This window comes from Monodelphis domestica, chromosome 3 (assembly GCF_027887165.1).
Source record: "Monodelphis domestica isolate mMonDom1 chromosome 3, mMonDom1.pri, whole genome shotgun sequence".
Classification (NCBI taxonomy): Eukaryota; Metazoa; Chordata; class Mammalia; order Didelphimorphia; family Didelphidae; genus Monodelphis; species Monodelphis domestica.
Genome location: NC_077229.1, coordinates 203,559,332 through 203,583,238, shown reverse-complemented (window position 1 = coordinate 203,583,238; position 23,907 = coordinate 203,559,332).

Genomic DNA, 23,907 nt, shown 5'->3' with positions numbered 1-23,907 from the left:
GACATATAATAACATAACATAAATGAGGCAAAACCAAGTGATATACATTTATGTGTATATATGCATTTGTGTATATAGACATGCATACATATACATATATGTGTGAATACACATATGTGTTCATATAATATATGTGTAAATTAGAGGTTTGGCCTGGATGATATCTCTGTTCCTTCTAGCTGTAAATGAATGATTCTAGGAAACATTCTCTTTCTACTGTGTACATGGCACAGCACTATACTTTGATCGTTTTCTTTTCTCTCCAAACATAGTCTTTCTCATTTTAAGGATTCTACTTCAGCCAAAATGAAATTTGGATCCTTTGGTAGAATCACTTTGCCAACACTAACAATGTTCCCCAGTCAACCAGATGCTATCTTTGAGCAGCATTTTCTACTTCTCACCTTTGCTTAGACTTTCTGTCATTAACACCAAAATGATGGACTTCAAGGTCTCTACCACCAAAGGAGGGGTGGAATTATGCCAGTTGGGACGGCAGCTATTATACAACTAATTTTGGCAAAAAAAATTCTTCACTTCCCTTTGGAAGAGGAGACCTGGCTTGAGACAGCCAGACAGATGTCAGATGGTAATGATTTTCAGTGACTGAAAAGTGAGGGGAAATTGTAACAGGTGACATAAAAGGAGGAAAGATTCTGTATCATATTACAAATTCCCAGGAGCTGCCCCAGGCCACTGGATAGTCGTCATGTGAAGTGTTGGTATCTTAAAATTAGCATTTCCTCTGGCACAATGACTTGTCTTATCAGTCAGTCGAGTAATGTTTAATAAGCATTCACATGCTCATGGGGATATACTGAGCCTGTAGGAGAGTTCATCCAAATTGACAGAGGGCCCTCCCACCAGCATTTATAATTAAATGCAAGAAAAACAAAGCTCCAAACATAAAGGGAGGCAGTACATCGGAACAGAGGAGAAGGAATTTGTTTTCAATTGTTGCTTATTGTGTGTGTGTGTCATGTGGTGTGTGAAGTCTAGCATGTGGCATATATGTATAGGCATGCCCTGTCTTGTATATACATGTGCTGTTTATGCATATGCATGTGCTGCACATTACATGCTGTACATTATATTATGTGGTATATATCTGTGTGTTATGTATGGTGTGTCAATGTGTATTGCATATCCTGTCTGTTGTGTGTTCAGTGGTGTTTCTGTATCTTGTGTGGTCTGTGTGTGTTGTGTGATATATATTTGTGTCCATGTGCTGTGTTGTATGTGCACATAAGGCATGAATATGCATGTATGAGGTATATATCTATGTCATGTATTTGTGTGTGCATGTGTTGTGTGTGTGTGTATTATGTGGTACATATTTGTGTGTTACAGTGTACATATGCGTATCTGCATGGCATATGCCATGTGTATGTGGTATATATGTGCATGAATGTGCTGTGTGTGTTATATGTTGTGTACTCTGTGTGCATGTGGTTGGGGTAATTTATTCTTATTGGGGTTGTTGAATCTTTTGTGAGTGAGGTCAGTTTTTTTAATCAATTGAAGGTGGTAGAAGAAAGCTGAAGAGCAGAAGGGAAAGAATTCAAGCAGCCACAGCAAGGAAAGAGTTTGCTTGAAAAACATTACAGAACAAGTGGTTTAGGAGGCCACGAATCTGAGAGGTGTTCTAGGAGACAGACAGAAAAATGAGGACATTTTTTTTCACCCTAGTGGGCACTCTACTTAGTCTTTACCATACTTCTAGGACCTTGGGTCCTAGGCTGGACGGGACCTCCCAGGCCACGTAGTACAGCCCTTCCTTTTTTCTTTTTTAGATGAAGAAATGGAGGTCTAGAGCGGCTGCGGTTTGATTAGGCAAGATCTCATGGGTAGTAAATGACTGGACACAGGTAGTAAGTAAGGCTCCACTCAACCCTGACTCTAGAGTAAGTTCTTTCAGGGTATCCTGACACTTCCACTTGTACTCCAGGATTTACGAAGCTGGAGGGGATACATGACAGATGATGAGGACTGGAAGAGGGCTGTAGCGAGCAATGGGGTGAGAGAAGATTGTGGTAGGCCCTGCCTCCGGGAAAGCACAAGGCTGACGCAGCATTTCTTGCCTCTTACCACTTCATAAACTTGGAATCTCAGGGTCCTGCACCTGTTGGTCCATTTCCTACCTCATTTTAGTCTGGAGGGAGCTATTAGGATCACCACCTAATAGCACATGTTAGCGAAGTCACAGAGTCCACTTGAGATTTCGTACAGATATTCATTCCAAGTGCATTTTGCCAGCTATGAAAAGGAAACAGTTTTAATCTGTTTTAGAAAACAGCTGATCAAACCACACTTTAAATCTCCTCACAAATTAAAATACTGGTTTTGCATCCAACCCTTTAAATTCAATCTGGCAAGATTAACATCAACTATTTCTTATTAAATATGTAGCAGACAAAGCATAGCATGATGGCTCAGAAAAAAAATGGAAACTGGAACAAATTTCCTTGTGCTGAAATCATAAACTACACCAGCCATTTGAAAGAAACTGTAGACTTTTGGAATAACTTTAATTGCATTATACTCTCTTTGTGGTCATGTATAATGAGAAAAATGCCATAAACCAGAGTATTTCAGAGGAGAGATCTTCAGAAATTATCACTTGCTCTGATGTCCTGAGGAAATTGTGATCTCATAGGTATGGCTACTCCTGCCACTGGTGTAGATCTTATCCTTTCTGTAGTTAGGTAGTACTGTGGATAGATGGCTGGGCTTGGAGTTAGGAAAACATAAGTTTAAATCTGTTCTCAAACACTAGCTGTTTAAATATGGGTAAGTCACTTAAACTCTGTTGACCTCAGTTTCCTCAACTATACCTTGGGGATAATAATTGTACCTACCTCCGAGGGTTGTTGTGAGGATTGAATGATAGCATACTTGCATATATATATGTATATATATATATATATACATATATATATATATATATATATATATATAAAGTGCTTAATAAATACTAATTTCTTCCCTCCCTTCCTTCTTTTCTTCCTTCCTTCCTTCCTTCCTTCCTTCCTTCCTTCCTTCCTTCCTTCCTTCCTCCCTCCCTCCCTCCCTCCCTCCCTCCCTCCCTCTCTTCCTTCCTTCCTTCCTTCCTTCCTTCCTTCCTTCCTTCCTTCCTTCCTTCCTTCCTTCCTTCCTTCCTTCCTTCCTTCCTTCCTTCCTTCCTTCCTTCCTTCCTTCCTTCCTTCCTTCCTTCCTTCCTTCCTTCCCTTTCATCTTGGAATCAATACTGTGTACTGGTTATAAGGGGGAAGAACAATAAGGACTAGGCAATGGGAATTAAATGACTTACCCAGGGTCACCCAGCTGGGAAGTGTCTGAGGTCAGATTTGAACCTAGGACCTCCCATCTCTGAGCCTGGCTCTCAATCTACTAAGCCACCAAACTGTCCCCTTCATTGCCTTTCTGACAACTCCTTCAGATTTCCTTTCTTTAGATCATCATCCACATCACTTGTTCTATCTGTGTGTACACCACAAGCCTCCATTCTTGGCTCTCTTTTCTCACATTATCTCTTTTGTGACCTTATCAGCTCCATTGGTTTAATTATCAGGTTTATACATATGACTCACAGAGTTATATGGACAACACTCTCTCTTCAAGTTCAGGGATATATTAATAATTCTTGGCATTTTCATTTATTTATTTGTTTGTTTATTTATTTTTAAAATGCTTACCTTCTGTCTTGGAATCAATATGTAGTATTGATTCCAAGAAAGAAGAGTGGTAAGGGCTAGGTAATGGGGGTTAAGTGACCTGCCCAGGGTCATACAGCTAGGAAGTGCCTGAGGCCAGATTTGAACCTGGGACCTCCCATGTCTAGGTCTGGCTCTCAATCCACTGAGAGCTACCCAGCTGCCCCTGATTCTTGGCATTTTAAATAACTGATAGACACATGCTCCAAAGGGAGTCAAAGAAAAGACTCATATGCACAAAATATTTTTAATAATAATTTGCAAATAGCTCGAAATGAGAGGGGTGCCTATTGATTAGAAAATGACTGAAAAATCATGTTTTAGGAATATTACTGTACCTTAAGAACTAAAGAGAGGAAGGGGTTTAGAGGACTCTGGGATGATTCATAATGAAATGATCAGAACCAGGAAACATTTAAACAATGAATATACCTTAAATGAAAACAGTTGTAAGCAATTTAAGAAATCTGACCAATATAACAAGCTGTCACAAAGCCAGAAGAATAATGAAGAAACATACTTCCATCTCTTGGCAAAGAGGGGATTAGAGGTGCAGAATGAGACATACTTTTTTCATACATTGTTTTTGTTTTGTTTTGCTTTGTTATGACTATATTTGTATATAAATAGGGAGGGTACATATATATGTGTTGAAAGAGCTATAGAGGAAGTGGAATGGAGTGATAATGATATAAAAATGGCAAAGATAAAAGTGTTAATGAAACATAAAAAAATCAGAGTGAAATAGAAGAATGTTCATGAGGGAACATAGGCAGGATAGTGTTGAAACAGAGTTAAATGTAATGTATTCTTAAAAAAACAGGTTATGTATGATAGACATTTGCATGGAGTCATATGTAACCCTCTTTTTATGTTCTTGGTGAATGAAAATGTTGATTTTGTAAAGTTCACAATAATATAATAATATATAATTTAGAAAGAATCAGAAATGAAGTGTCAGATGATTTTCAGGAAAGCAAAGAAATCCCAGTTGAAATTAAAGGGAAAAAACCCTGCAAATTTAGTCATTGCAGATTCATAATTTTCTCAAGTAGCATTAGCAATATGGGCATAAAAGTGAAGATGATCTACTTTTCTCAATATTGAAATAAGTGCAGGTGTAATTGCTGAGAGAACCTCAGTAGCCTCTGAAAAATCTTAGAGATTACCACAGGATTGGTGAATGGCAAATATATCAGTTATCCAAAAAGGAGAAATAAATGGATTATAAAATCAACACATCAATAAAATGACTGATTTTGGTCAGAGTTCTAGAATGTGTTATTAGAAGGATGGTGACAGAACATCTTGAAAAAGGAGTTGGTGATTACATAGAGAAAACATGGTATAATCAAGATGTTATACCACACTAAACTCATTTTTTATTGGACAGTGTTACTAGCCTGGGGGGGGGGGATGCTGTAGATATAGTTTAGCTAGGATTTATAGAAACATCTGACAAACTGTATGATACTATTCTTGGGGAAAAGATGGAGTACATGAGTTAGATTTGGCATGGTTGTAGAGCCCATATGCAAAGAGCAGTCATATGATTTGGAGTTAACTTGAAAGGAGGTCTTTAATAGAATGCAATAGGTAACTCTGCTTAGCTTTTAACTGTTTATTATTTTTATTAGCAACAATGATAAAGATATGGATGTTATGCTTATTAAATTTGAAGATAACATGAATCTGGAAGGAATGAGTAGTAGAATATTGGGTTCAACATATAAGAAAATAAATTAATATTAATATGTATAAATGTAAAGCATCCCTACACTTAGGGTAAAAATCAACTTCACAAATTGAAGAGAGGAAAGGTGTGACTTAACAGTCATTTGCTTCAAAAAGATTTCTTGGTTAAAATGAATTCCAAGCTCAGCATAGGTCAATAAGTTAATATGGCAGCCAAAAAAGCAAATGTGATTTTAGCTGCATTGAGATCTATACGACATACAGAAAATAAATTGTAGAGACTCATAATTCAAACAGATCAACTTCCTTTAAAAATCTATAGTAGTGCTTCACTGGGATTTGTAGACCTTGTTTAACGTTCTCTGTGATCAAGCAAGGATCTCATCTTTAGATGAAAGGCCAATCTGAGTAAGACAAAGAAATGTGCATGCCATATTATATTTTCAGGATTCCTTATGCTCATGTATTTCTTGAGAATTATTTAGTAAGGCAGCATGGCCCAGTAAATTTGCTGATGACCCTCTTAGTTTTCTGATCTGTAACTGGCTACGATATTTCTGACCTATCTCATATTATACTTATAAGCAACAATAATAAAATACAAGGCAAAAATCATGGTGCATATAAAGATGCTAAGCCTACACTAAATGAATTCACAAAGATTTAATTCCAGAGCTGCTATCAACCTTTCATTTTTCTAAAATAGCAGTATCACTTTGAAATAATAAAAGAGAAAAAAAAACCAGAGAATTTTACAGAGCAAAAAAGGGAACTGGAGGGTGGTGGGGTGGGGAAACTGCAAACCCCAAACCAAAACTCAACATGAAAGAAACCATTTTGAAAGATGAGAATGGAATGTGTTTAGCCAGGTGATTCTTTTGCACTTGGAAAGTATTCTTAGATTAACTCAGAGCCAGACCATGAAGGGCTTCAAATGTCAAACTGAAGAGCATTTATTTTATTCTAGAAGCAACAGAAAGTCATGTAGCTTCCTGAGTAAGGAAGTAAACGATAACTTGCATTTCAGGAATAATAATTTGACAATTGTGTGCAAAATGGATTAAAGAAGGAGAAAGTCTAGATATAAGGAAGAGAATAAGAAGACCTCTGCAGTATATAGTCTAGGTGAAAGTTGATGAGAGTTTTGATATGAGTTATAGCTATGTAAATAGAGAGGAAGTAATATTGTAGAGATAGAATTGATAATATTTGGCCAACTGGTTAAATATGAGGAGTGCGTGTGTGTGTAAGAGATTTATGTGACATCAAGGTCACAAACATGAGTGACTAGAAGGATAGTGGTACCTTTGATAGAAACAGGAAAATTAGTAGGAGGAGTGAATTTACAGGGAAAGATAGTGAGTTCTAGTTTAGATCCAGCGTATTTGAGATGCTCTTGGATCTGTGGTTTTTATAGTACAATCTATATATAAGAGTAGCTGACCACTTTATAATACTCTACATAGATTATCACTTTGAGCCCTACAACTCTATTAGGAAAATGCTTGTTATTTTTAGTTTACAAATGAGGAAACTGAGGAATTAAAATTAAGGTGCCCATATTTATTCTCCAAACAAGTTTCTGAGGTGGGATACCAATGCATGTTTTCTTCACTTTGAGTAAGGCATGCTTTTTCACTTTCCCACCCTGCTTCTCTTTGAACTGACACAGCTTTGTTATTCTGGTAGTTGTAATCACTTCTAGTTGCCACATATTATGATAAATCCATCACAATGTGTCTAGAGGTGGGGGCCTAGGCGAGTAATGAAACTGAAGACTGTCATGAAAATTAATTGAAGAAATTAGGGATAGGTAGCCAGCATAACAGAATATTAGGAACAAACTGAGCATTATCTTTAAGTATTTAATAATGTCAAATAAAATGGTCTAGATGTGTACTGGTTGAACCCAAAGAATATATCTAGGAATATGGATTTGAAGCTACAGAAGGTGAAATATAAAGAAAAATGTAAATGTAACCAAAAAATCAGCTTAGCAATTAGAGTTATATAAAAGAAGAATGAGACTACCTAGGAAGGTGAAGATTTTGCCATCAGTGGAGGTCTTCAAATGGAAACTAACTGACCATCTGTGTAGTGTACAGTAATGAGATTGCTCTTTAGGTATGTGTTAGAATAGATCACCCTTTGGCCCCTTCCAGCTCAGAGGTATTACAATCCTGTTAAACAAGCTGTATTTATATTCTTCCATTGCTCTTAGTGAATTCCTCTTTAAATTGCACTAGAATTCTGACTTATAAAACATGGCTCCTCAGGGCTTCAATCCAATCATTTTGTTCTTTGTCTCTTGAGTTTCTGCAACACTTTGTAAAAGATCAAAGGAACATTCACATAGTTTTATCAATGCATGTAAGGGGTTTTGGTTTGTAGTTCAAAGTAATGTTGTCTCCTTAAAAAAAAAGAGGTGTGTCCTCGGGTGAGACATTGGTAAAGGGATCAACTATGGCTGTCTTCTCATGGATCTAATTGCATTTTGAGTAGACAAAAAAGAATGCCTTTCAACCTTGAAGGCTCCATGGATATATACTGATGCTGGATGAATTCAACTTCAGGAATTGAAGAATAAAATTGAAACATTATAGGTCTTATGCAAATTTTGTCATGCATTTAACCCAGTAGTTTTCCTTGGGGTGAGGCAATTTGCCTTACCTGGCATAAAAGAAGCTCAAGGGCACTAGGCTTTGTGTCCATGACTGTTCATCTGATCACAATTGTTTGATTTCAGTTAGTTGCACTAGGCTCCTTGTTGCTGGGATATAAAAAGAGATATTGGAACTTCAAATTTTATTTAAGGCCAAATCACTATTAATGCTCCTTAGACAAAAATTGAACCTAACTACTATAATACTGAATAGACAAGAGCAACATTTCCAACCCATGGTAGTTCAGTTGTTTTTCAGTTGTGTCTGACTCTTCATGACCTAATTTGGGATTTTCTTGGCAAAGATACTGGAGTATCTTTTTCCTTCTCTAGATCACTTTATGAATGAAGAAACTGAGGCAGAGTTAAGTGACTTATTCAGGGACCCAAAGCTAGTAAGTGTCTCTGAGGTTAGATTTGAACTCAGGGAGATGAGTTTTCCTCACTCCAGGCTTAGCACTCTATCCACTGTGCCACCTAGCTACCCCATCTAGCAGTAGTATCATTATAAGAAAAGATTTTTTCTTACACACTTTAGAGTGAGTTTCAAGTAGCCATGGTTTAATGTTAGCTTAAAAATCAGTGGCTTTATCATATTCTTAACACTAATAAAATAAATTACATGAAAATCTCATATATTTATACAAAAATATGGACTAAACTTTTTCATGTTATCTAAACTACTAAAGGCTTTAGAAAAATGTGATACTACTATATAAGCAGGCATTGTTTAGGATAGTCTTTAATATAGTGCAGTGACCAGAATACTTTACTTGGAAACATGAAAACTTACTTCAAATTCCAACTTTGTCAGTCACTACTTGGTTGTTCTTGGTATTAACCTCCCTGGGCCTCCATCTTTTTATTTATTTATTTTATTAAGGCCTCTCAGAGAAGTTCTCTGAGGTCCATTACAGTTATAGGTCTATAAGCCCATTAAATTTGAGGAGCAACCTAATCAATTTGATGAATTCACAGGGTATAAGCATTTGTTTGTGGTTAGGAAGGCACATTTTCATATAAAATATGGATTTGCACATAGGATATTTGTGTAGTACACTCAGACAACTCCTTACTGGTTTTCAGTTATTGGAGTTTCCCTGAGATGATTGGCACACTGGTACTTAGGAAGACAACCTTTTGACAAAGGAGCCACCCCTTTCCATGATCCACATAAAAACTAAACTGACAGACTAGCTCAGTCTCCTTTGTGCTTACTGCCCCATTTATCTTCTTCATTTTTTCCCCATTCAGAAGGCAGTCCAGTGGGCAGTGGAACAAGCTTGTCATTGGAGAAGGGAAGCCTGCACCCACATAGTTACTCCTTCAAGGAACTGTAATAATTGTTTTTGAATGGAAGCATATGGGAATTACATAAGATAGCTCATACTTTCCTGGGTCTGGGTCACAGATTAGAATCCTTCAGAATAGAAGAATTGGCAATAGACTGGTTATAAATAGAGTTACCACAGCAGTGCATGGCAGAAGTAGTAGCTACCCAGGTAGCTTAAAAGGATAGTTTATGGTCCTTGGGTGAGAACCTCAAGCTCTTATTCTATGCAAATTTATATTCTCTGTGTTTAAGGGATCATCCTATCTTATTTATGATATTCAGAATACTGAATTCTACTCATAATATTCAGAAAATATTCTACATACAAGTCTGAGGCTTTTTATTCCTTAGATATTTTGATAAAAGAATTTAGCCTTCTGGAGATAGTACAACTATTTCTTGGGCAACACTAGCCTTGAGAGTTGCCTCATGGATAACTCTAATCTTGAGAACTCCCAATTTAGTGCTTTGGGCATTGGATCTTGTGGAAAGAGAGGGCTATTTCCTAAATATTGTTGCCTATTAGAAAAAGAAAACACCCATCCAGAGTTCTTGAATGGCATCATTTTTAGAGAGTAGAACCACAAAAAAACGAGGAGGCAAGAGATATGAAACTTTCTATTCCCTTCTTTATAATACTTAGTTATTAAGATAATACAGTTTCAATTCAAAGACTTTACTGGTGAACACTATTTTGTGTGTAATGATCCTCTTTGGAAGTCTGGTCTATGTTATAGAAGCTTTGTCAAAATAATGTCTTTAAATGCATAAAATTTATGAGATTTCAAAAGAAATGAATTATACATATAGTTATCATATTTTTTTAAGTTCATGTATTTCAGGTTAAAAATCCTTGGTCTAAAATATGTTTGCTTTCCCTGTGTGTGTGTGTGTGTGTGTGTGTGTGTGTGTGTGTGTGTGTGTAATGGAATAATATGAGGAATCTTGAAGAAAATTTGTAGGACCCTGTGGGAAAGAGGGACTCATCAGAATATCAAAGTGTTGCCCTGATGGCCACTCTAAGATCAGTTCTTTTCTTAGGTGGCCTGTTTGAGCTCATTATATGTCTTTTTTGTGTTTTTAATTAGCTAGAGATTTCAGGGAGGATATGAGATTTCAAAAGATGTTGAGGGGGCAGCTGGGTGGCTCAGTGGATTGAGAGTCAGGTCCAGGGATGGGAGGTCCTGCATTCAAATCTGGTCTCAGAAACTTTCTAGCTACATGGTCTTTTGTTTTGGGTTTTTTTGATGTATTTATCATATTGTAATTTACATGGTGATTATCTGTGTTTGTGATAATCCCTTTACTGGCCTGTCATCTGCTCCAATGATGGCAGGAACCATGTTCAACTAATCTTTGTATTTTGCCCAGCCTATATCACAATGCTTGTCACATAATAGGCATTGAATGAATATTTATTGAAACCTACTTGCCCCAATGAATGTTAGGTAAGTGATAGAGACTTGACCTGTGACTTCAGTGGCATTTTATTTTTCAGTTATGTCCAACTCTTGGTGACCCCGTTTGGGGTTTTCTTGGCAAAGATACTGGAGTTGTTTGCCATTTCCTTCTTCAGCTCATTTTTCAGCTGTAGAATTGAGGCCAGATTTGAACTCAGGAAGATGAGTTTTCTTAAATACAAGCCCAATTTTTTATCCAGTGCATCACCTAGCTACCTTCTTCAGGGGCATAGAAAATTCCCAAATGAGGAATTCCTTCTAACCATGTAAGTTGGTACACTCTGAAATTTTTAGTCTTGAAGTGTTGCTTAGAGTGCTGAGAGGTCAAGTGATTCACCTAGTGCCATTCAGCCAGTATGTGTTAGAGGCAGAACTATTACCAGAATGCACTAGTTCAAAAAGCCTGGAATTTTCTTGTAGGAAACTGAGTGTTCTGTCAGAATTTTCTATTACTTTGAGGAATGAAGGGCAGAATGGTTGGATGTGGGAAGATAATAAGATGCTCTAATATTTTGACCTCTAGTAAACCAAAGTGAAGCCTTGGTATTTCATATATATTGCTGAAGCAATAGTTAATGGTTGCAGTATATCTATCTAGCCAAAGAGGAAAGAATGCTAGAAGCCTAATATGAAGGCTCATTACAACCACATGAGACTGAAAACAACAACAAAAAAATCTCCAAGACCACTGATATCTGGAAATGACAGATTTGATATTTATTACCACAGACAACAAAATATCTATGAATGTTACAAGAAAAAAAACCCAAACATGTAAACTTCTGACAAACAAATTTACTGACAGGTAATGCCTTGGCAGAAATGTATCCTAGTAAAAAGTGGTCAGAGGAGACACTTTATTGAAAAATTTATTTTTAGTTCTTGAGAAGAAATAAAAAGACAGTCTACTTTTGAAGTATCTGCCATCTTTCCTTGCTTCTATAAATAAGAATATTTTGAAAACAATTTAAAAACTGTTTTCCATAATTTGACATTGTAATAGTTTATGAGAATTTTTTTTATTGGACTAAATTTTCTTTAAATATTAAAATCAGGCTTGAAATGCTAGTATTACTGGCTCTTTAAGCTAATATATCACAATAAAGGGGCAAGAAGCTTATTGGATAACAACTTGAATATATGATTCCTACATAGTGTTTACAACATCCTAAACTATTAGAAATCATTAATGTTGTGTATTCAGTTTCCACAGGAGGTAAGGAATTCACAGGAAATAGTGAAACTAGGATCTAGGATAGTTTAGATACAATATTGCTTCAATATAGTACATCTCAGCCCATGACTTTCTGGACTACTTCTAGATTTCCATTCCAATGACCTTCTTAGCTGGCATGGAGCCTGTCCATTCTGGTAACACTTTCACTTCATGCATACCTTCCAGATTTATAAGTTCCTTTGCAACTTTGATTTGAGGAAATCCCCACACAAGTCAAATCCATTTCAAACCTGACTCACTCTGTGACTCCCAGAATTCTTCCTTCATTTACACTAAACAGGAGCTTCCTTTTCCCACCTCCACCCCTTTTCAGCTTTTTCATTTGAATGTACCTTGGGGAAAAGGACCATTTTTCTTTTTGCCTTTTTTTTTTGCTTATATTTGTATTCCCAGTGTTGAACTATGCCTGTCAGGTAGCAAGGGCTTAATAAATGCTCTATCATCTCTCTCTACCTCTCTCTCTCTCTCTCTCTCTCTCTCTCTCTCTCTCTCTCTCTCTCTCTCTCTCTCTCTCTCTCTCTCTCTCTTGAAAGACAGGCTTGTTTCCTTGACTGCTTTTCTCATCTTTCTTACTGGAGATCCTTGCTTTTCTCATTGTATAGTTCTAAAGATCCCTGCAAATAATCTATGAATATTTAACCATACTATTAATAAATAAGATGAGAAGGCAGAAGCCAAGAGAAAGAGGACCATGTGACAGAAGTCTTTCCCAGACTCCTCAACTGTGTCCATGCACTTAATATCTTTTTCACATTATCTTTCTTTTCCTTTTTTGTTTTCCTCCTACTTTCTCTTTCCTAACTGGTCAAGGATGGAAATGAGGACAAAAGACATTTGCTGGATTATATGAAATGAACTGGAGAGACTTAACTTGAATTGCAAACCTAAACTGAACTAGGGGAGATCAAGGTTCACAGCCTTTGAACCAAGTTTTGATATCTTAACTAAGATGTTGGCAATTTACATTCCAGATTAAAATAAGCATGAGAGGTCATTTTCCTTAGCACTTTGGTGACCACTAGGGTCCTGCACAAAATTACGAAGTAGATACTTTGTTTCTGGACCCCTTCCTCTTCCTTTTATGAGCTTCCCTCTAATTTTGTTTTCTATGGTCCTAGCTCCATTTTCCTCACATTGTTTCTTTTTACCACCTTTGCTAGGCAAGCTTCACACTCCAACAATTTGTGCTTCAAAATGTTTTCCTAAATCCCTGCACGTTTTAGTCAGAATGTCCATTTTCTCTAAACTTTGTTTTGATTTAAATAATTTATATTAAGATAAGAATGAATTATAAGATTAGTTTCTTGAAGGTGCAATGAGTTTTGTATTTTGAAAGCAGAGCCTGAATTTATTGTTAGTAGAATGTGCTAGGCAGATATTTTAAAAAAGAGAACTTTAAAAAATTCCCTACTCTGGCTATAAAGGCACTTGTCCCTTCCTTTTCCTCTTCCCCCACTAGTTAATGTACCCTAAAATACATGGAGTTTCTAGGCTAGCAAACTGGAAATGGGTACATGATGGAGACTGTTCTTCTTTCCAGATAATTTCTTTTCTTTTAGCAATTTGAAGTGAGGTTGGCCTCTTCCATCTTCTCTCTAGAAGATGGGAGCTGCCTCAATGATTGAGCACTCCCCAAAGGAGGACCCAGGAGAACTGAGGCTCTCTGTCTTTTGCCAACTCCCTAATGCATCTCACAAAGGGCAGGGCCTTTATCTTCACCAAAATGGAGATAGTCCCATTCCAGTGGACTTTGGGATAGGGGTAAGAAGTTCAAATAATGAATGCTGACATTGTAGCATATATTCATACTCACACTATTTGAAGGTAGTTCCAGCCCAGTGCAAATATGTAGTGGGAATTCAAATACTATGATTACTTAATGGGATTCATTGTTTGATAAAATTACAACAATCTGTGTGGTAATCTTTTAGCTTTATAATTCTTGACTTTCCCTTTAGTTTATTCTTTAAGGGAGACATAATGTGACACAATGGAAAAAAATACTGGATTCGTAGTCAGAAGATTGTAGCTCACATCCTGACTTCAATATTTCCTAGCTGTATGTTCATGGGCAAGTCACCTAATCTCTTTGAGCTCAGTTTCCTTATCTGTCAGATAGGGATAATGATGTTGTAGTACTTACCTCCCATGGTGATTGTGAAGAAAGTGCTTTGTAAACCATACAGTGCTAAACAAGGGTGAATTATCTCCTGGAGGCCCTCCCCTCTAAGTTGGGAAGTTCACTGGCAACATTATGTCTTGTGATAAGTCAGAAAGTCTTTTGAAAACATCAGGCATTTCTAAATCATAGAAATGCACATGTGGTAACATCAGTGAATAAGAGATCTCTAAGTCCATGGCTTCCCGTGGAATGCATAATGGTTTTTGGGTCAGAAAGAGAAAATCATATACCTGAGAGAATCATACGGCTTGATATATGTCATAATGGTTTACACTGCTGTGCATTTAGCATGGAGAGATTTAGAAGAAGGTAAAATATACAATTTAATTACAATTGCTGCAATGAAATCCAAGTTGATCTAGCTTCTCCCACATGAGTAGACCACAATTTTAAGCTTGGCATCGCCTGAAAGCTTGAGGAATGTACTTCCAGTAATTGCCAGGCCGCTACATTGTTCCTATGTATACATAAACACTAGGCCCTGCTCCTAGTGGTCATGCTTGAGCTGCTATCTGAAATTCACTTGTGCTGTAAGGATTGACTACTCTGGTTCTTACTGACAGCAGTTTCCTTTGACTGTAGTAGCCTTATTACACGGCAGGGGCATGTAGCTTCACTTAGAAAGGCAAAGAGGAATCTGCTCCGAGGACCGGGCATGCTTTGCTTTTCTCCCCAAGAGGAGCTGAATGAATCATTGCAATAGGCAGGATTTCTTGTCTCCAAGGAGAATGTTGGTTTCTACAATCCCTGGTTGTGAAAGCCATGATTTGGCCTTTACTGATCCACAGGTTAAATGAAGAAGGTTATACACTGATGTGTCAGGGGGAGACAATGTCTTGCAACAGAACAATTATTGCAAAAGTTTGTTAGTTACCCCGTCCCTGCTCATTCATACTTCCATAACTTGATGTTCCTGCTCTTCACTCCTTCCCTGTTATTATCTTCAGATGTTATCTGTCCAGCACAACATGTAACCCATGAATTTCCAAGACCAGTTCTCAGCCTGCTCCAGTCTATTATCTTTCTGCCCTGTATATGGGCTCTCATTGCTTTCAAAGGGTACTTTGAGAACAGGAGAGAGCTAATATATAGGCATAGATCCACTTTTATAGTTATCATTCTCCAATAAAAATGGTTTCAACAAAGGTGAATAATTTTATTTCAGGAAAAATACAATAGCTACTCCTATTTCTTCCTCCCCACTTAGATTCAATTTTTTTTTCTTTTTATCTTCTGTATCCTAGAGCAGTACCTATTAGATTATGAGCTCCTTGAGTGCAGGGACTGTTATCCCTCCCCACCCCACCCCCACTTTTTTTTTTTAATTTCTAGCACCTAACACAGTACCTGGCACAGAGCAGATACTTAATAGATGCATCCCCACTTTACTTTCCTCGGAAGTGAATCAGGTTTTAAAACTTAGCAAATCTTCAAGATTTAGGGAGATCATTGCTCATCCCTTGGTAATTATGATAATGAAACCATTATTGTAAAGAACATTGATTTTTGAGTTAGGAAATCTGGTTCAAGGCTCAAGTCCTTTCTGAAACAAGCTTTGTGGCTGGGCAAATCATCAGTCAACTTCAGTATCTTCATATATACAATCATCATAATACTTTTATTCAAGAAAGATCCTCACACTGGAAAGAACTCCATGAAGTGATGCAGAGTGAAATAAACAGAACCAGGAGAACATAATACACAGTAACTGAAATACTGTAGAAGGATCAAATGTAATAGACTTTGCCACCAATGGCAATAAAATGATCCATGACAATTCTGAGGGACTCAGGATAAGGAATGCTACCCACCTCCAGAGAAAGAATTGTTGAAGTAGAAATGTAGATGAAAATGTGATTTATCACCTATTTATTTGGGTATATGATTTGGAGTTTTGATTTTATAAGATCACTCACAAAAATGAATAATATGGAAATATATTTTGCTTGATAATATATGCACAACCCAGATTGAATTGCTTGTCAGCTCTTGGAGGGGGGAGGGAAGAAGGGAGGGAGACAAAATGAATTGTGTAACTTTGGAAAACTTATGTGGAAATTTGTTATTAACATAAAATAAAGATAAAACATAAAAAAATAAAGACCCTCACAGCATGTTGATGGACTCCCTCTGGTGACATTTTGGGAGGACATAGACAAGCCACACTGGACACTATCATGGAAGGGTTAAGATCTAATCTTTGGAAGAGGAACTAATACTGATGAAGTCACAGAGTGTGGAAACATCTAAGAAAGTATTCCACGCACATGCACAAAATATTATCACTAATACTTAGATAAGTTGTATAGTTATCACATATTTTTACCATCTAGAAGATTCCATTCTTCCACAAAATGATTATGATGATTAATAACAATAAAACAACCATTAATTTTATATACTACATTTAATATAAGTCAAGTGTTTTCCTTTCCAAAATGCTATGAGATAGGTAGTAAAATTATTACTTAAATATTCAAATGATCTGTGATCTCATAGATTTGGGTATTCATGCCAACAATGCAGTTTCTAACCCATCCATACCTGCATGTCTGATATGGATTATTTTTGTCCTGACACAGGTTTGTTAAGAGGGTAGAGGTAGGGAAGGGGTACATCAACATGCTTGGGGCTTTCCTTAAATAGAAGAATTTTTGCACCATTCTAATAATTTCTAATTAAAAGAGGGATTAAGATACATGTAGAACTAGATATAATACTAATTACTAAATTACCTCTAAATTGTAAAAAATGCATTGGAGAGGTCAACCAGTGTTATGAGAGAGTATGCAAGAAAAGGACTTATAGGCTTTAGAACTGAAAGAAACCTTAGAGATGTTGGATTTTAAGCTCTTACTTTAACAGATGAGGATATTGCATCCTGGATAAATTGCTTGATTCCTCCCAACCCATGTAGAGAGGGAGTAGTAGAATTGGGATTTGAATGCAGGTTTTCTGACTTCAGATTTAGTCCTTTTGATCAGTCTTCTTATCTGGGGGCACTGAAGAAGACTTCATGGCAAGGACCCACTTGAATTGGGCCCTGAAGGAAATCAATAGGTAGTGGTATGAATAGAGTCTTTTGTAGTACCAAAATGTATCTTGAGAACAAGCTGAAGATAGTAGAAGATGGGAATAGACCAGAGAATAGCTGCTAGTCATGTTCTGATTTTCCCATTTCTGTTAATGGCACCACTATTCTCTTTGTCACTTAGGCTCAAAAACTTAGAATAAATTTTGACTCTTCCCTCTTTTCCACTTCCTTTTTACTGGGTCTTCTCAATTCTACCCTGTAATATAAGATCTGCTTCTGGTCTGCATCTCTCCCACTTACTGGATATGTGACCAAGTCACTTAACATATCTGAAGTTTTTTCTACTATAAAATACTGATAATGGTTTTCATAGTATTTCCCTTATCGATTTATCATCAAATGAAGTTATGTATGCTACATGTCATAAAAATGTAAGCTATCAGTATTTTTCCTACTCCCATTACTACTAGCCACTTATCTCAACTTATAACAAGCCAATCAACTTTATTTATTAATTTATTTCTTAAGTATCTACTGGGTACTAGCCCCTGTGTTAAATATTGAAGGCACTGTATTTAACTAAATTCTTGGTCTGCAATCTCCCTTTCAACTTGTAGACATCATGTTCCCAGTCCATTTTTCCTAATTTGCAAGTCTAATTAATGCTTACCTGATTAAAATCTTTCAAATAAAGCTTAAAGTCTGTACTACTTTTTTCCAGATCCTCCACGATCTAGTCCCAAGTATGCTTTTTTCTTTTTCAGGGCTTGTTCCTTCTGAATTTTCTTTTTATTATATTCAGTTAAATTTTCTTTTCATCTGAATGATCCTGACATTGTTACTAACTTCAGTAACATCAAACCAGTTTCATAGGTTGAGAATTGACAAGATCTTTGCCAATTATCCAGTTGAACCTCCACATTTTGCTGAAGAGGAAACTGAGGACCAGGAAGGTTAAGTGAATTGCTTGAAATTATACATTACATTAAGGGATAGAGAATCAAACCAGTCATTGCACTTCATATCCAGTGTTCTTTTCTTTGCACTGCAATAAATTAGTCAGTAATCACAATAATACTTCTATAACCTGGGGAATTGTTTTCTTCATCTTAAAAGGTTGTAATAGAGCAGTAACATCAAATTCAAAGGGCAGCTAGGTGGCGCAGTGGACAGTGCCTGGCCTTAGTCAGGAAAACTCATCTTAAAGTTAACATCCAGCCTCAGACATTTCTAGCTATGTGACACTGGGCAAGTCTCTTAAGCCTGTTTGCCTCAAGTTTTTCCTCTGTAAAATGAGCTGGAGAAGGAAAGGAGAAACCAGTATCTTTGTATCTTTGCCAAGAAAACCCCAAATAGGATCACTAAGAGTTGGGCATGCCTGCACAACAATATCAAACTCAAATTATACAAAGGATTCTTGCATATTGACTTAGAAAATCACATATTAATATTGTCTATGTTTTATTATATTTTTATTTATTATGTTTAATGCTTACCAATTTCATTGTAATCTGGATTGTGTGCCATGTAGGAGATAGCATGTGCCTGTGGGTCAAACATTTGACACCTTTGGATCAAGGGATCTCTATGGGTCCTTCCAATTGTAAACTGCTTTAATCTTATGTTCTTCAAATTTCACTATCGTCATCACTCACAGATAACGTTCCCAAGTGTAATCAGGAGATGCTTTAGAAATAAAACACTGTAATTGTTGCCACCTGTAGGCAGAATTTATTATATTGCTTTTTCATTAGTTAGATAATAGTAATATGTTAAAAATATTCCAATTTACCCCTCCATGTATACTAAGAAGTACAATGGAAAGAACACTTAATCTGGGGAGAGGGCACTTGAGTTTAACTCTTAACTCTGCTACTATTATATGTCATTGGGCAAGTCACATCATCTCTTGAAACTCAGTTTCCCATTTTGTAAAATGAAGAGTTTACACTTCTCTAAAGTTCTTTTTGCCTCTAAGTTTATTATGATTCCACTTATTCATATTATTTAAGATTCTTTATTTGTATGAATCATTACATATAAACTAGAATAAATTTTACTTTTTTATGTATCACTAAAATCTTACTCCTTGATAGAAGTCATGTGATTTTATTTAGCATAGAGGTTGGTTGCATAATTTTAAAGCTTTTGAAGAATCCTGTATTAATATTAGATATATTTACCTTTTTCTGTACTAATAATGATGAGCAAAAGTTTATTTCAGGTACTAAAGAAAACAGATCAGTGTGAACCACCTGAAAGAAAGTTTGACTAATTATAGAATAGGAAGCAAATTTTTGCCTTCAGAAATTAAAAAAAAAGAAAAACCAATAATTAGTTTTGAAAATACTAACATTAACAATACTACACAGAAAATGAAGCCAGTTTTCAGTTCTCTTCTTTCTTTATACTTAAGAGAAAGTCTTTTGCAAAAGAAAAAAAAAGAACAATATTGGGTGGGGAAAAAAACAAACCCACAACTCTGATAAATAAAGAACCCATCCAACAGTTAAACTGACACTCCATATGCAGAGAAAACAATTTCCATGCATATTATCAAAAATGTGTTAAATCAACTAACATTGATATAACTTCAAGCAATTAGGAGAACGCTAATAATGATATGAGTCTTCAGCTGTAAATAATTATACTGCCTTAAGGCGATGCTTTAATTCTTGGCTTGCTGTATCTATAAACAATAATCAAACTGCAAAGCAAGTTGTGTTGTTTTTGTTCACAGTTTGTGAAATGATTTTTCTACCCTACAGTGATGCTGATGGCTATTTTGACCTTCAAGAACTCCGGCCTGTGCAGCTAAGAGCTAATGTGTACTTGCATCGATCTGGGTTAGAGGCACCCAGCAGGTTACAGGGCCTGTTCTTCATGAGTACAAAAGCTGCTCTCGTCAATCAGTGTGGGTTGTGAAAAGGGGGCTTGCTGCTGTGACTCAATAAATGGGGACATTAGGAGGAAATGTTATAATTGCTGCTACCCACATCTTGTTAATGAGTAATGTACAGTTAGACTCCATGCAATTGCAGCTAAACTGTTTATACAATTTATTCTTATGTTGCAACTAACATTTAACATAATGAAGGATCATAATTGCAGCCATTAAAGTCAAGATTAAGATTTGTTTAATTAGAATTAAGAAAATGTAAAATAGAAAACTACTTTGAAAATGTTGGGTATATGGGATGTATTCAGCGGTATGCAGGGGGAAAAAAAAAGCCTTGCAGGGTGCTAGTAGCAAGCATTTGTGTACATAAAATAGTTGGCTGGGGGTCTTTTCTTAAGACCTCTTCAAAGCTAAAGTCAAAACTATGAAGGAAGTAAAATATTAATTTGGCATCCTAAAAGTATGTATGTACTCACATGTGTATACTCACATACAATGTATACATATATGTATATATACACATATTTATGTATAGAATAGCATTAAAATTCATGATGTGAGAATTACAGCTGTCATATTTTAGGATTTGTTGTTGCTGTTTAGTTATGTCTCATTTTTCATGACCCCATTTGCATTTTGTGAGTTTGTGTGTGTGTTTGGCAAAAGTACTGGAGTGGCTTGCCATTTCCTTCTCCAGTTCATTGTACGGATGAGGAAACTAAGGAAAATAGGGTTAAGTGACTTTCCCAAGGTCACAGAGCTTGCAAGTATCCGAGGTCAGATTTGAACTCAAGAAGAAGAGTCTTCCTGACTCTAGGCCCGGCACTCTATTTTATAGTTAAAACAAACAAACAAAAAGAAACGTTAGAAGAAAGAATTCATTTTACCTTTAGTGAAATTTCTCTCATCCCAGAGACTAAGGAATTGGGAGTGGGGTGGAAATGGGGTGAGGAATAACAGACTCCCTGAGTTTGTATAATAAATGTCATAATTTAATGATACAAAGTAGGTAAAATCAGATCTCAGTTTTAGTCATTCATATTTTCAAACTTCTGTTTGTTACAATAATATTTTTTTTTCTTTTCAAAAGAGCTTGGGGATAGGGCAGACCACAAAGTGTTGTTAATAGAATCTTTGAAGGACTATGACTTACCAAAAATCAGGGTATGAAATGATTTCATGGAAGTCATTGATGTTTCCTCCTGGCCCCTAGAATATTTTGATTCAAGGTAGGGACCAGGATCCAGAGAAAACAGGAGCTGGAGGTTGGGGGTGGGGGTGGAAAAGTACATGGGAGATCAGTCAGCTGTCTTTAGAGACATTAAGAAATATAGGTTTTAGGGGGCAGCTTGGTGGCTTAGTGGATGGAGAGCCAGGGCCAGAGGAACTTTGTTCAAATCTGGTCTCAGACACTTTCTAGCTGTGTGACCCTGGGCAAGTCACTAACCCCACTCTTCTGCCTTAGAACCAATACACAGTATTGATTCTAAGATGGAAAGTAAAGGTTAAAAAAAGAAAAGAAAAGAAGTTTTACTGCCTATAGGCAGTAAAAGTTTTGCAGACTAGTAAAAGTTTGTCAGGTCCAAGGATGAACTCTTGTGGAACCCTGTTCTAGTGGAATGAGTGCTGGACTGGGATTTTGGAGACTTGAATTCAGGCTTCAATATTAATTAATAGTGACCTTTCTTTGGTTTCCTTATTTGTTAAGAAAGGTCAAATATACCTGCCTAATGCCTCACAGGAGTTTGTGAGGATCAAAAGGAATAACAATGGTGGTGAAATCATTTTGCAGATTAAGTGTAATACAAATGGAGGCTAGGATCATTTCAATCCATGCAGTTGATTCACTTTGATTATATTGTCTTCTGATGGTGAATTATAACTAAAAAAGTCAAAGAAGGGAATACAGCCTGGCTGCTGGCTCTTAGATCATGTGCAAGTTCTAGATTTGTGATTCCTTGTCTACATTATGACCCTTCCTATCCACGGCCCTCTCATCTCCAACTTGCTGAATTGGTTCTTCATGTAAAGTAAGTCATAAGTTCCATGAAATAATTGATCCCGATAGCATAGAACCATTCAAAATGATCCCAATGTACAATTAATACTGAAACAATTAGTGCTAATTGTCTAAAATGGGGACAATTTAAAAAATGTTAACAGAATAAGAAGCTAGTGATGCTTTGATTTCTGCTGCAAAATAAAGACCAAGATTGTGGCCACGAAAATGATTATCTGATTGGCTTGAGGTTTTGGGTTGGTGTACAATGGTTGATATCATAATCTTGGCTTATGGTAAAAGTTGTATTGGCAGTTTTTCCATCCCTCCTTCCTCCCATTAGAAATTCAAAAGGACAGACTTCTCTTAAAGCCTTGTAAGTAAAACTCAAGCTTCTTATCCTCTAGGAATGCTTAAAAATTTCAGTCTAAGATCTAAGCAAAGGCTAAATGAGCACTCACTCTTATGAGCACTGTGAACTAGTTATATCATATAATACACATTAATTACCATATTTCCAATATGATATTACTAAAATATGCACGTTACATTTGATGATGGATTAACTGGCATCAGTCAAGAAACTAGACACTACCCTAAGTAAGTACCTGCCTAAGTGAAGGGATAGGTAGAGAAGAAAGATAAAAGGAAAATTAATTATGCTTAAAGATTATTGTAATCTCTGTGATTAGAACCCTAATGTGTGAGGTGAAGAAAGCTCTCTGGAGACTTCAAATGTCAAGATTTTATTTACATTTAAGCCAGGCCTATGCTGACATACTTGTAAAAAAGAACTGCCTGGGTGATTGAAATGCCTTCAAACTTGGAGTTGGGGGTGTGAGGCAGGCCCTGAATTATCCCAAAACTTCATTTTTCCTTTATGCTTTGCTGATGAAGATTGTAGAACATGACGTGCCACCAGGCATAGAATATCTTATGAGTTTCTGCTGAAGCAGGAGCTTGATGATTCTGCTTCTGCTTTTTTTTTTTCCTTTTCCTTCTAGTGGCCCCAGGAAGGGTCACTTTCTGAACTTCCCTCTTCGCCATGCTCCCTGACCTGGCTCTGCTTTGACCTGTTGCTGAATTGAGTAGCAGAGATTTGACTCCAAAACCCTTTTGTTTCTTTTCTTTCCCCTCCTCTTTCTTTTACTCTTTTTTTCTCCCTTATTCTGTTATCATTCCCCCACCTTGGCACTCCTTCTTCTCCCCTTCCCTCCTCTAATGTTCTCTGTCCCTCTCTCTCTTCTCCCCTTCCCCCTCTTTTCTTCCTTAACCTCTTTTCTCTTGATGAGTCCTAATTTCAGTTGCTACTGGTCTGGGTCTTGAATATCATGCCTGATAGTCATTCCTTGCTATTTGCAGCATCATTGCTGCCTTGGCTACCAATCTGGGGGACTCTAGAATGCCAGGTATCCTCTAAAACTCTTGACCTTGCAAGAGCTCAAGATTGTAGAGGCTCCATTCCTTCTCCTAGAATCAAAACCAATGAACACAGCAACTAGTGACTGAAGCCCTTCTTGGGGATCCCAAGACCTCCCTTTTCTAGCATCATCTTTCATCAAACATTACTTTGAATGAGGGAATCACTGAGAGAGGCCAAGAACTAATGAGGCAAAAGAGGAAGTGATGGAAGGTTCTTTGAATGTCTCCACATCCAGTCGGAGAGCCGCCTCTTCAACCTATGATTAGTGGC